Below are 13744 nucleotides of genomic sequence, written 5' to 3'. Positions count from 1 at the left end.
GTCACCCAGATGGCTTCGGACCTGCCGCCCGAGCATAAAGAAGCCCTGATCGAGAGCCTCATCCGCAACCGAGACGTGTTTGCCTGGACACCACAAGAAGTCAATGGGGTCTCCCCTGATCTCATGGAGCACCGCCTCAACGTCCTGCCCGGATCTAGACCAGTACGACAGAAGAAACAAAATTTCTCATCGGCCCAAAATTTGGTAATAAGGGAAGAGATTAACAAACTCAAGGACGCTGGACATATTCGCGAGGTGCAATTCCCCCCTGGCTCGCCAATGTGGTGCTCGTTCCCAAGCCAGGTAACAAATGGAGAGTCTGCATTGACTTCCGCGACCTCAACAAAGTCTGCCCGAAAGATTGTTATCCTCTCCCTCGGATCGACCAACTAGTTGACTCCACTGCTGGATGTGAGTTCATATGTATGCTGGATGCTTACCAGGGGTATCACCAAATCCCCTTAGCTGTAGAAGACAAAGAGAAAGTTAGCTTTATTACCGCTGATGGTACTTTCTGCTACACTGTGATGCCTTTCGGCTTGAAGAATGCTGGTGCCACCTACCAGCGCCTCATGGATAAGGTCTTTCGGCGACAAATTGGGCGTAACGTTGAAGTTTACATGGATGACATCCTGATCAAATCTCCCAAAGTCGAGACCCTGCTCTCAGACATCGAAGAGACCTTCGCCACTCTTCGGGAGCATGGACTCAAACTCAACCCTAACAAGTGCATTTTTGGCGTAGGGAACGGGCGTTTCCTGGGATATATTGTCACCGAGAGGGGGATAGAAGCCAACCCAGATAAAATCCAGGCCCTACAGAACATGACCTCTCCGCGCAACGTCAAGGAAGTACAGAGGCTGGTGGGCCGGATCACCGCCCTGTCCAGATTCATCTCCCACTCAGCAGACAGGAGCCTCCCTTTCTTCAAAGTTCTGAGGAAGGCGACCTGTTTCTCTTGGGACGACAAGTGCGAAGAGGCTTTCGCTGCCCTCAAAGCCTACCTTGCCACCCTCCCGGTGTTGTCAAAGCCTGTGGCTTCTGAACCTCTCTGGGTATACCTCTCCGCTTCGGAAGGTGCGCTCGGATCCGTGCTCATTCGACAGGAAGGTAAAGTCCAACAACCCATTTATTTCTCTAGTCACCTGCTCAAGAATGCAGAAACTCGGTATACCACCTTGGAGAAATTGGCCTTGTCCTTGACTCTCACCGCCCGCAAACTCAAACCCTACTTTCTATCTCATCCCATCACGGTGCTCACCAATAGCCTCTTGGGAAGGGCCATGACAAACCCCGAGGCTTCAGGTCGCCTGATCAAGTGGATAGTCGAGCTCAGTGAATACGACATCCAGTATCTGCCTCGAACCGCCATCAAAGCTCAAGCCCTGGCAGACTTCCTCGCAGAGGTACAAGGGCCGGAGGATCAAGAAGCATGGAAGGTCTATGTTGATGGATCCGCCACTAAAAACTGCAGCGGGGTAGGAGTGCTCCTGTAGTCCCCGCAGGGCGATTCCTTGCAACTGGCCATCAAACTGCAATTTCGAGTCTCTAACAACGAAGCTGAGTATGAGGCCCTGATAGCAGGGCTACAAGCCGCCAAGTATGTGGGAGCGCAGAGGGTGGTTATTCACTCTGACTCCCAGCTCGCAGCCCGCCAGCTAGGAGGTACCTTCGAAATCCACAATGAGCGCCTACAGAGGTATGTAGCCACTTTCGACAAAATAAAAGCCGAGTTCCAGGAGGTCATAGTGGTGAATGTTGGTGCAATAGCTGCCCCAAGTGCATTGAGTTTCAATGTTTGGCTAAACTATGTTTGAAGTTAGGCAATTCTTGTTGATCTAACATGTGTGATGCAAGTTTGCAGGAAAGTCCAAGCGTAGTCTTGGCAAAAGAAAAGTCCATGGGTGGTCTTGGCAAAGGAAAAGTCCAAGGGTGGTCTTGGCAAAGGAGAAGTCCAAGGGTGGTCTTGGCAAGGAAAAGTCCAAGGGTGGTCTTGGCAAGGAAAAGTCCAAGGATGGTCTTGGCAAGGAGAAGTCCAAGGGTGGTCTTGGCAAAGACTTGACATGACAAAGCTGATGGAAGCATCTCAGGCTAGTGCAGGGAGGCATGAGGCTGTGGGAGGTGTTTGAAGGCCGAGGTCTAGGTCAAGAGAAGCTGAAATGGGATTTTTCAGCTTCACCAGTCGACTGGCCCTGCCAGCAGTCGACTGCTCATAAATCAGGCGCACACAGAAAGATCAGTCGAGCCAGAGGAATACAGGAGTCGACTGGTCAGTCGACTGGTGCTATGGTAAGTCGACTGTTTCCAGTCGACTGGTCTTGGACAGTCGACTGCTATTTGAACGTTGCAGAAAATTGGCAAGCATTTAATGCGCTTTAATGCGAGATTTTGTTTCCGATTGAAGGCATCAGTCGACTGGCCCTGCCAGCAGTCGACTGATGTTGCAGAGATTATAAAAGAAGCCTGCACGAGAACAACTTAATCTTTTTGCTATTCTTTCATTCTTTGTGCTTCTTCTGAGAACTTGTTTGTTCTCCATTCTCTGCTTTCTTCCTCTCCTCCTAAACAATATTTCATATCATATTTGAGGAGATCTGAAGAGTTGTAAAGGTTTCTCCGCCTTCAAGGTTTTCGAGAAGGAGAAGATTCATAGTGCATCGGGTGTGTGCGTGCGTGTGGATCCTTGGATTAGTCACCTTTGCGGAGGTGGATACCAAGTAAAATAAACCGGGTTAGCGTTGATCTCTTTCTTTCTCTTTTATATTTTTGCTTCCGCTAATCTCTGTGCAGAGAAAGATCTAGAAAAATCGAGAAACGCTATTCACCCCCCCTCTAGCTATTCAACCGATCCTAACAGTGAAGATTCCAAGGGCAGATAACTCTAAGGCAGATGAACTGGCCAAACTGGCCAGCGCGGTGCACACATGGACCATCGAGGAGCCCGCTGTACAAAAACAACTGATTGCTCACATAGATCACACCCAGCCGCCTGCCTCTCAGGTCGATTGGAGGGCCCCTTTTATCTCTTTCTTGCGTACCGGCGCTGTGCCCAAAGAAGCGGGTCCCCCACGCACCTTCAAACAAAGGGCGGCCCGTTTCACCCTCATTGGAGATCTCCTCTACAAAAGAGCCTTTTCTCGCCCTCTCCTGAAATGTTTGAGCACAGACGAGGCCGATTATGTCTTGAGGGAGATCCATCAAGGCTGCTGCGGAAACCACAGTGGGGGAAGAACTTTGGCACGGAAGGTCTTGCTGGCTGGGTATTTCTGGCCCACCTTACAAGCTGACGCGGCCCAACTCGCTCGTACCTGCTCCAATTGTCAAAAACACCAGCCTATTCTACATCAGCCAGCTGAATATTTGAAAACTTCCGCGGTCTCCTGCCCTTTCGACCGATGGGGAATAGACATAGTGGGACCTTTCCCCCCGGGACAGGGACAAAAGAAATTCTTGCTTGTTGCTGTGGACTACTTCTCCAAATGGGTAGAAGCTGAGGCCTTGGCCAGAATCACGGAAGATGTTGTTTTGAAGTTCTTATGGCGGAATATTGTCTGCAGATATGGCGTGCCTCGGCAGATCGTATCCGACAATGGGAGGCAGTTTCAGGGCCGCAGAATGCGAGAGTGGTGCCAGGACCTCAGTATACTCCACATCTGCACCTCGGTTTACTACCCCCAAAGCAATGGTCAAACGGAGGTAGTGAATCGGGAGTTGGTCCGAGGACTGAGAGTCCGGCTCGACCAAGCGGGGGGACGGTGGGTGGAGGAGCTGCATAGCGTCCTGTGGGCCTATCGAACCACCCCTCGCGAGGGCACCGGCATGACTCCTTTCCACCTGGTATATGGTGGGGAAGCAGTGATTCCCGTGGAGATTGGCTCGCCATCCCCCCGGATCCAGGCCTACTCCGACAGCGAAGATAATGCAGGCAGACGCCTCCTGGAACTGGATTTCATCAGTGAAGACCGGGCGATAGCCCACACCCGACTTCAGGCCTACCGTCAACGTATGAGCACTGCGTATAACAAAAGGGTCTTCCCTCGTTCCTTTCAAGTAGGAGACATAGTCTGGAAAAAATTTAACCCTATGGGAGATGTCGGCAAATTGGAGCCCCGATGGGAGGGACCATTCTCGGTCACCAAGAAGATAGACGGAGGATCATATTACCTGGCGGATCAGCATGGGAAGGAGCTCAAGCGTCCGTGGAACGCCCAGCACCTCCGACCTTTCTATAGCTAATTTCTCTTATTCCCCTCGCCCCTTTCTTTTTTGGCACATTGTAAGGCGCCATATGGTACTGGGTTCTCTGATCATACCCGAACATCCCCGCAATAGTCTTTTATCCCTCTCGGCCCCACGCGCCGACGGCTAAGTACTCACAGCCTCAGCGACCCTCTCGGCCCTCCGCGTCGACGGTTCGGCCGGCATACAACAGCCCTCTCGGTCCCACGCGCCGACGGCTAAGTACCCACGGCCTCAACGACCCTCTCGGCCCTACGCGCCGACGGTTCGGCCTAAATGAAGACAACAGCCCTCTCGGCCCCACGCGCCGACGGCTAAGTACTTACGGCCTCAACGACCCTCTCGGCCCTACGCGCCGACGGTTCGGCCTAAAGGAAGACAACATCCCTCTCGGCCCCACGCGCCGACGGCTAAGTACCCACGGCCTCAGCAACCCTCTCGGCCCTCCGCGTCGACGGTTCGGCCGGCATACAACAGCCCTCTCGGCCCCACGCGCCGACGGCTAAGTACCCACGGCCTCAACGACCCTCTCGGCCCTACGCGCCGATGGTTCGGCCTAAATGAAGACAACAGCCCTCTCGGCCCCACGCGCCGACGGCTAAGTACTTACGGCCTCAGCGACCCTCTCGGCCCTCCGCGTCGACGGTTCGGCCGGCATACAACAGCCCTCTCGGCCCCACGCGCCGACGACTAAGTACCCACGGCCTCAACGACCCTCTCGGCCCTACGCGCCGACGGTTCGGCCTAAATGAAGACAACAGCCCTCTCGGCCCCACGCGCCGACGGCTAAGTACCCACGGCCTCAACAACCCTCTCGGCCCTACGCGCCGACGGTTCGGCCTAAATGAAGTCAACAGCCCTCTCGGCCCCACGCGCCGACGGCTAAGTACTCACGGCCTCAACGACCCTACGCGTCGACGGTTCGGCCGAAATGAAAGCAAGAGCCATCTCGGCCACGGCTAGGCACTCCCCATGGTTCTGCCGGAATAAAGATCAGAATCCATTTGATCCCTCGCGATCGGTGAGACAATAAAGAAAACCCTACACAGCGACGGCCAAACATCCAATTCACAAGTCAACTCTCTATATACAAAAGGATACATCAAAATTAAGAGCAGCCGAAGATGTTTTTATTCAGCGGAGAATTACTTTTTCTAAGAGGACATCATCAAGAAATATAAGAAAGGCCCCAGCCTAGACCACCCCCCACGGCGCTGGCGGCATGATACGGGATCAGCTAAACACAGCTGACCCTAATCGCTCCCGTAGCCGTCGGAGTAGTACGTGGGACGCATGGGGGAGATCCGAGGAGGCGAGACGTAGCCAGGAGCCCGCCTGGCTAACTCCCGTTCTCGGGCTTCCATCCGTTCTTCGGCCTGGGCTCTCTCCTCGTCAAACCGCAATGCACAGGCTCGAGCCTCCTCCAACTCACGTTCAAGCCTAAGGCGGTGTCCTGCCGCCTCGGTTAGCATCTGACCGAGCCTACGGTTCTCCAGCCTGACCGGAGTCAATTCCTCTTGGAGCTCTCCCAAACGACGTCGCACAGTGGTCAGTTCCTTGTCAAGCTGCACCATCTTGGCACAATATGTGGCCGCCCGGTGCACCCACTCTGTGGTCTCACACTTGAGTTCAAGCCTCTCCGCCCGGAGACGCCTCAACTCCCTTTCCATGGCGGCGAGATCCATGACTATCGCGCCCGAAGAAATACAAGCAGAAGGAAGGCGAAGATCTTCACTGGCAAGGAGCGGCATGTGGAGAACCCCGATTAATATAGAGGAGCGAGGTGGGAGATGTAGGGGCACGGTACCCCTAGCCGTCATTATTCACTGGCATTAATAACCGATAGGACACATGATGAGACAGCGGCTAAACCTGCTTTACGCTACTCCCCTCTGCCACTGACGGGTGATGTCCCCACAGTGCCAGCGGATATCAAGTCATCCTTGCGAATGGCCGGGCACGTCTCCACACACACGTCAATGTTCCTCCTTCCCTAGGCGGAACCATAAATGCGTCGTTTCTTCTTCTTCCCTGTGAAAGTTCGGAGATGTATCCCCTTCGGGTGCTTAACCCTCTCTGAATCCCCCAGATCGCCGGCCCAGATGACCCACGTAATCCATCGGGCCAGGCCAGGCCCATAAATAATCAGGAAGAGGCCACGGCCCACCAGGTAGCCCAAGCCCTGGTCCTACAGGAATCCACACCAAGCAACAGGAAAGGATCTCCCATACAAACATTGTCAGCGACAAAAACAAAGGCAAAAACAAATGTGAAGTAAACAAAGAAAACACAGAAAGGCCAACACAGGCCACCGATCGCAAGTCCCAACCATAACCAGTTTATACATAACAATCTGTTAGCAAAATGTCAAGATAAAAGGAGAGCAAAACGAAGATAAGCTTCTCCTAATCCGCCCTATCTGATGGCGGCAAACTTTCCCATGCTTGGCGAGGATTCAAAGCCGATAGGTCTGCATCCCTGGGAAGAAATCCCAGCTCTACGCACTGTCGGATAGCTCATTCAAAACCATGCCGAAACATGGAGCTGCTCCGGTCCGCCAGCATCTCATAGAACTCGTGAGATTTCAAGAAGGCGGCCTTGCGCTCCTCAAATCGCCGCGTCTCCCCTTCCCGAAAGGCCTGCAGCTCCCTCTGAGCTCTCCCCACCTCTTCGCGCCGCCTCTCTTGAGCTGTCTCCCGAGCGCCTTTAGCGGCTTGTAGTTCCTCCGTCAAGCGACGCACCTCCGCATGAGCCGCGTCCCTGGCTGACGTGGCCGCCCGGAGACTTATCGCCGCTTGAATGTCCCTCTCCGACACTGCCTGCACCTGGGACAAGAGGGTGGCGTTGGACGCATTGAGGACCGAAATCTCTTCTTCCTGGCGGCGACATCGGGTCCTCATCGATTCCAGCTCCCCCGCCATGGAAATATGTCGGTCTTGAGCAGCCTGCAGGGCGCTTTCAGCTGCCTCCGCTCGCCTCTGTCCCTCCCTAGCGGATGCCGCCAACGGCCGAAGCGTCTCGAGCTCCTGCACTAAGCATTGCACTTTTTGATCATAAGCGGTGGCCCGTTGCATCCATTTACCGGCCTCTACTTGCGCCTCCTGCCTCTCCGCCCGCAGTCGCTCCATTGTCGGGGCGGACACCTCCTGCTCCAGCTCCGTCGTACGGTCGCGTAGGTCTCGGCACTCCTGCATCAGACGGAGGACGAGATTACGCATACCTTTGGCTGAGGCCTCGCTCTTGCGTATGAACCAGAGGAGGTCGTCGTCTATGTCCCAGAAACTCATACGAGGCAGAACGTCTCGCTCGTAGGTCCGAAGCTGTTCTTCATGAGGCCGCCCCGGCCGGCGCCCCTCATGTCCGGGAGGCTGCCTGGATGATCCCTCACCCGGGACCAAATGGCGCGAAGATCCGGGAGCCGAAGGGGTCTGTTCCCTCTGCGGAGGCTGTGAGTGGCTCCGACGTGTCTCCCCAGCCCTTCGGGGAGCCGGCGGGCGGGCCGCTCGTTATCAGACGACGCTTCCTCACGTCTATGGTCGCTGCGCCGCTCCCCGGAACGCTCAGGGGTCCCGCCTCTAGTCGGACGCTTCAGGCTCAACCTCCTGCGAGACCCTCGCGACTAGGGCGGAGGGAGAAGATGGAGGAGAGGACGGTACATCCACAACAACCACGGGGGAACCACCTTCTGCAGGGACGGTTTCGCCTCGCCTCCTCTTACGAGAACCGCTGGCTTCTGGCACCTCCCGAATCACAACCTCCTCTCCAGTCCCCTCCTCTGCTCTCACAGGGGTCATACCTTCAGCCACTGGCCGAGCTCCCTCCGGTACGGATTGGTTGCCCGCCGGCACAGCCGGACCGTCCACCGCCAATGGTTGCTCGCCCTCCCGGACCACTTGCTCCTCCCCTGCCGCCGTTGAAATGTCCCCCGACGCCAGTGGAGGTGGAAGGAGGGCTCCGGCGCTGGAAAGCCTCCACTGCAACCGCTGCGTCATCGCGTCGTGAAACATGATTTTTATCGGAGAAAGGTTGCAGCGCAGGTAGGGATGGCCACAAGTTTTCTCCGAACAAATAGAAGTTGAGGCGACACACCACGACAGTTGGCGTATAGCCTCGGTGACGCCTCTCCCCTGACCGTTGATGAACCGATCTCTCCTTTTTTGATCGAACAATCCGCGTCGTTTTGGGCCGCGCGGCGGCATCAGGCCCCGTCATTCAAGAAGGTCACAGCTGGCGTTCCCAAGCCCTGCAAGCCCAATAGAGAATGACAAGGCCTTGGCCCACGAGCCCGGACGACCGTTGTTACCCTTCCTAGAGCGATGGGGAATCACACATACAGGCGCCGTTGGCCATTCGTAGCTGCGTCTGCCAATATGCAAGAGGCGCACAAAGAAATACATAGCATCGTAGAAGGTCCAAAAACAAGTTATAAGTTCGTACAGTTAAACACGTCACTGTTAGAGGAGGAATATCCCAAGACAAAGAAAACCAACATAAGCACGCGAGGTGCCGAGATAGATCAAGGATGGTCTTGTGGGCGGCCAACTTTGACCGAAGCGGGCAGCTCTTCGAAAACTTGCAGGGGATTGAGGTGGCTGAGGTCCGCTTCTGGAGAAATCAGTCCCGTCACCACACATTGTCGCAGAACTCCCTCAAATCCATAGCGTAGCATCTGGCTGCTCCTGTCCGCCAAGGCCTCGAAGAACTCCTGGGACTGGAAGAAAGCTGCCTGTCACTCAGCTAAGTCAGGCTCCGCCGCTAGCTCCGGCTCTAGCGCTTGCTGCTTCACGGTCTCCGCCTCCACCCAGGCCGCGACTAGCTCCGCCGACAATCGATCGACCACTCTTTCCACTTCAGATACAGGCAATTACAGAGGTACAAGAGGCACGTGTGTAATCCCTCGGGCTAACAGCCTCTCCCGCTCCGCGGTGACTTGCCCAGTTGCTCCTTCACAGCCTTCAATTCCTCCCCAATCGCCGCCTGCCGTTGCCGACTCTCTTGAAGATCCCGTTCCAGCTGCTTCGTGCGATCTTCGTTGATGGCCGCCCGTTTCCTCCAGTCGGCAGATTCGGCGGTCATTTCTTCCAATCTCCCCTTTGTCTGATGGAGCTCCCTAGGAAGTTCTTCCATCAACGCCCGCAGCTACCGACGGCATTGAGCCCTGTCTCAGAGGAAGGAAGGTAAATGCCGATGGACCAGACGAAGCTCCACCAAACCCTGCCGTAGAGACTGATATGAACTATCAAGGACTTCATGGATGTCCATCTGACAGAGAACGTTTTGCTCATACTCCTGCAGCATGTTAGTGAGAGGCGAGGCACCCCCTTCTTCATCCGTGGCCGTGAGCACAGCGGTTGCCGAGGTGGACGGGGCTGTCTCCCTGGCTTGATTGGCACGAGGGGATGGCGCCTCTGTAGGCTCCGGACTCAGGATACAGGTTGCTGTTTCCACTCGTATCCCTCCGTCTGAAGGTTCGGTCAGGGACCCCGCGCCCAGAGGAGAAGAGGCTGCTGATGGCTCGCTTACCAGCTCCTGCACCACTCCCCCTTCAAGCGCGGGAGACATGGATTCTTCAGGGACCAAGAGAGACGGCTCACCCACCACACCAGCCTCGGGTATTCCCGGCTGGTGTGGATTCTCCTCCCCCTCCTCCCCCTCACCACTTTCCCTAGCCTCGTCGGCGAACCGAACGAGCCTCCGCCGTCGCCGAGGGACCTCCACCACTGCCTCCGAGGAATCAGGGAGGATGTTCTCAGGCGAGGCCCTCGGTGATCCCTCGCTGACGAATGTCGGAGCGGGAACCTCCCTGCGTCTCTTCCCACCTGCAAGCTGAGGGGTTTTCTTGGACTTACGCGATAAAGAAGGTTTAGATGAAACAGAAGAGGCCACCACGTCGCCCGTTGCCGATCTCTCCTCAGGTACCGGCACCGCTAGCGTGGAATCGGGGTTCGCCGTAGGATCCCCCGGCAGTAATAAGTTGGACTCCACAACCAAACTCCATTTCAGTTCGCCATTAATAGAGGTCCGGCGTAGGATTTCAGACAGAGGCAGGGTTAGCGGTCTGGCCACGGGGCTTAACGCCGCCCTGTGCAGCAACGCCTCATTCTCCGACAACAGGCTCGCGTTGTACTGCAACCCTAGCACTGTATCCAGTATATATTGATAAGCCGTTTCATCTGGAAGATCCTTCAATTCGGGAGATTCAGGTGGATCGTCCAACCAAGGACTAGGCCAAGTATACGGCTGTGGCGGCTTTATGAAAAAGAATTTGCTCTGCTAAGCCCTGATCTTGGAAGGGTACTTCCCCAGGAAATTATACCTGCCTCTGGCAGCGAAGAAAAAGACGCCTTGCTCGCTCTTGCGGAGGTAGAATAGACGATGGAAAGTGGTCGGCTCCAAAGGTATCTGGTACAGCCGGAACAGGATCACCGCACTGGCGATTAGACGAAAGGAGTTGGGGGCTAGTTGCGAAAGGGATATCTGGAAGTAATGGGACAACTCCTGGAAATACTGGGGGAGAGGAAAGCGCAGTCCGCCTCGCATTTGATCCTCGAAAAAAGTCACAAATCCTCCAGGTGGATTGTTCGGTCGCTCCTCTGGTAGTGGGATTCGCAACTCATGATCTACGGGAATGCCGTACGCCTCCCGGAGGTGCTCCAACGTCGTTACCGCCATCGCGGACCGCTCTTTCTCAAACCATCTCTCGGTGGACGACACCTCCGCCATTGCTAGGCTAAACGAGGAAAGGAGGAAGATGAAGCGCAGAAGCGGCGATGAAAAGACAAGCTCAATGGAGGCTTACGCTGCAAGACATCTTTATACAAGGGGCAAACTCGTCCACAATCGTCAGATCAGGATCCTGGAAAAATGAAACGCCCCAAAAAGCGGATAGGCGGCACGCCTCCAGCCGAATTCTCTCCTACCCAATTTGTGCAGTCAGTCGGACCACGCCTCCTTCGACTAGACTTGAGGGGGATGCTTATGATGCGGGAAGTCAAGGAGGGCTAAGTGTGTGGTCAAAGTTCAAGCCACGGGGGCGAACCCCCTCGCCTCGTCAGAAGAGACCCCCTCCCGGCATATCCGCTCAAGTCTCCTCCCGGCATACCTGCTCAAGTCTCGTCCCGGCATATCCGCTCAAGTCTCGTCCCGGCATACCCGCTCAAGTCTCGTCCCGGCATATCCGCTCAAGTCTCACCCGGCATATCCACTCAAGTCTCGTCCCGGCATACCCGCTCAAGTCTCGCCCCGGCGTACCCGCTCGAGCCTCGTCCCGGCATACCCTCGCGTCTCGGCGCAGGCCTAACCTCAATGGTAGGTTTTAACCCTAGCTCTGATCTTCTGACACCAACCACTGTCACCATCGCTGGGAAGGCTCAAGGCCGGTGTGCTGCAGGTACACCGCTACTTTCGGCGTCTGTCTTAGTCGTCCCCACTCGCATTAATGACGACCCCTCAGCGCATTAATGGTGCTCCTCGTATTTATACGTGGCGTGTTCTTCTAACCTCATGGTTTGCACGCATTATCATAAAATGGGCATGGAAGATCAGTCTGACCTTCCTCTACGAGCTCCTCCTATAAGCATAGCCTAGGATAGGAGGGACAAAGAGAAGGTTCTTCTGGTGATAATATGCGTATCCGAGGCACAAAGTAGCCGCCTTCCCGGACTAACCTCGAAGGTTGGTTATAAAAGGAGTAACTCATAACCATGCAAGAGGTCAGGATGCAAAAACACTCTATTCCTTTTCCTTTCTCTTTGCCCATAAGAAAAACTCTAACTTGAGCGTCGGAGTGGCTCACCGGGATCCCCCGGGGCGCCAGTCTAACCTCCCTTGTTCAGTATATTTCAGGACCCCATTGGAAAGAGAGACTCCCTGAAGTTCCCCAACCTCAACTCTGATCGGTGATCACCCCTGCCAGATAGTCCGTTGACTGGTGGCTTGACCTTCTACGACATTTGGCCGGAACAATAACTATTTAAACATTTTGTCTTTCAGAATCAATACGGGATTCATGTACATCGCAGCTGCCAACTTATCATTGCTTACCACCATTGTGAATCCCTGTCTGAGTAAATGAGGCATTCTACATTCAAGCTCTTTCATCCAAACATATCTCCGGCCTCTACACTCAACCATTCAAGTCATTTTAGTGATTTTATCATGCTTAGCCCTCCAAGATTCACCTTACAACATTTAGTTTTTTGTAATAATACGTCATATTGATACTTCAACAACATATTTTTTGGCTAACAAATTTATAAAATAAATTAAGCTATTGAAATGGTTGTTCAAGTTTGATTTAGTTTTTATTTTATAAGCTTAAGTTTGATTTGAGATTACTTCATGTATATATTATTAAGTTTTTAATTCAAGTTTATTTAATTGTTTGCAACTTTTATATTTTAAAAATTATTGAGCTTGATAATATAAGTTGGTTTATTTATTTACTATATCGATGAGAATTTTATTAATGAACATGATTTATAAACTTTATTCATGAATATTATTTATGGGCAGTTTACAATCTTTGTTCATAAATATTAATGATCTGAATACTTTGGTCATTTAATTTAATGATTTAATGAGTTATTCAAGCTTGTTCGTCTAATTTACCTTATGTATATTGAATATATACAAAAAAAATTATCAAATTAAATATCAAACTTATTTTTTATTGTGAATTTTCTGTCTTCAATCAATTCCCTATAATCATTTGACTCATTGATTTTGAAAAGAAAGAACCACCCAACATCCAAAATTACAGATAGCTTATAATCTCTCTCAATTCACAATCCAAATTATAAATCTGGTATTAATAAAAATATAATAATATAAACCTAACTTTAAAAGTTTGTCATTCATATCAAAATTATATGGTCAAACTCGATAGTATAATTGCACCAATAATATGTTATAATTTGTGTAGTGTCACGATGAATATGCAAGGTTGCATTATGGCAGAGGGACAACGAAAATGGGTTAAATTTTACAAAGGCTAATTTGAATGGATATAAAATAAATGTTTGAAATTGGATAAAAATCCATAGTGGATTCCATATATTTTAGTATTAGAGTTGGAATAAAATATCTAAGCTAGATGAAAAATATGAATTTTATAATGTTCATTCAAAAAGGGAATAATTAATTATTAGTATATTATTATTATTATATATATAATTCAGGTATTTGGTAGACTCAACTCGTCTTGAAGACAGATGATCTTCTATTTAATTGGCCTATCAGATAAATTTAAAAGTGTGAGTGGCGCTCATCTAATAATTAATGGTTCAAATTTTTTTTATCCCATTGAAAAAAATATCTTACAATGTGTTATAATTGAGATTCAAATCATAAGTGATTGAGCGAAATCAGGCAATATCCACCTGCGTCGTGATCAACTGCAATTTCTCAATTTACCTCCTCACAGATGATCGTGAGACCGACCGTGTGGGGCCGCTAAGGTGGCGAATTCCACCTTTTACAGAAGAGTATCATCATATTAAACATC

This window comes from Curcuma longa, chromosome 13 (assembly GCF_044706935.1).
Source record: "Curcuma longa cultivar G26 ecotype Majalengka, Jawa Barat chromosome 13, ITB_CL_G26_1.1, whole genome shotgun sequence".
Taxonomy (NCBI): Eukaryota; Viridiplantae; Streptophyta; class Magnoliopsida; order Zingiberales; family Zingiberaceae; genus Curcuma; species Curcuma longa.
Note: the sequence above shows the minus strand (reverse complement) of the source record.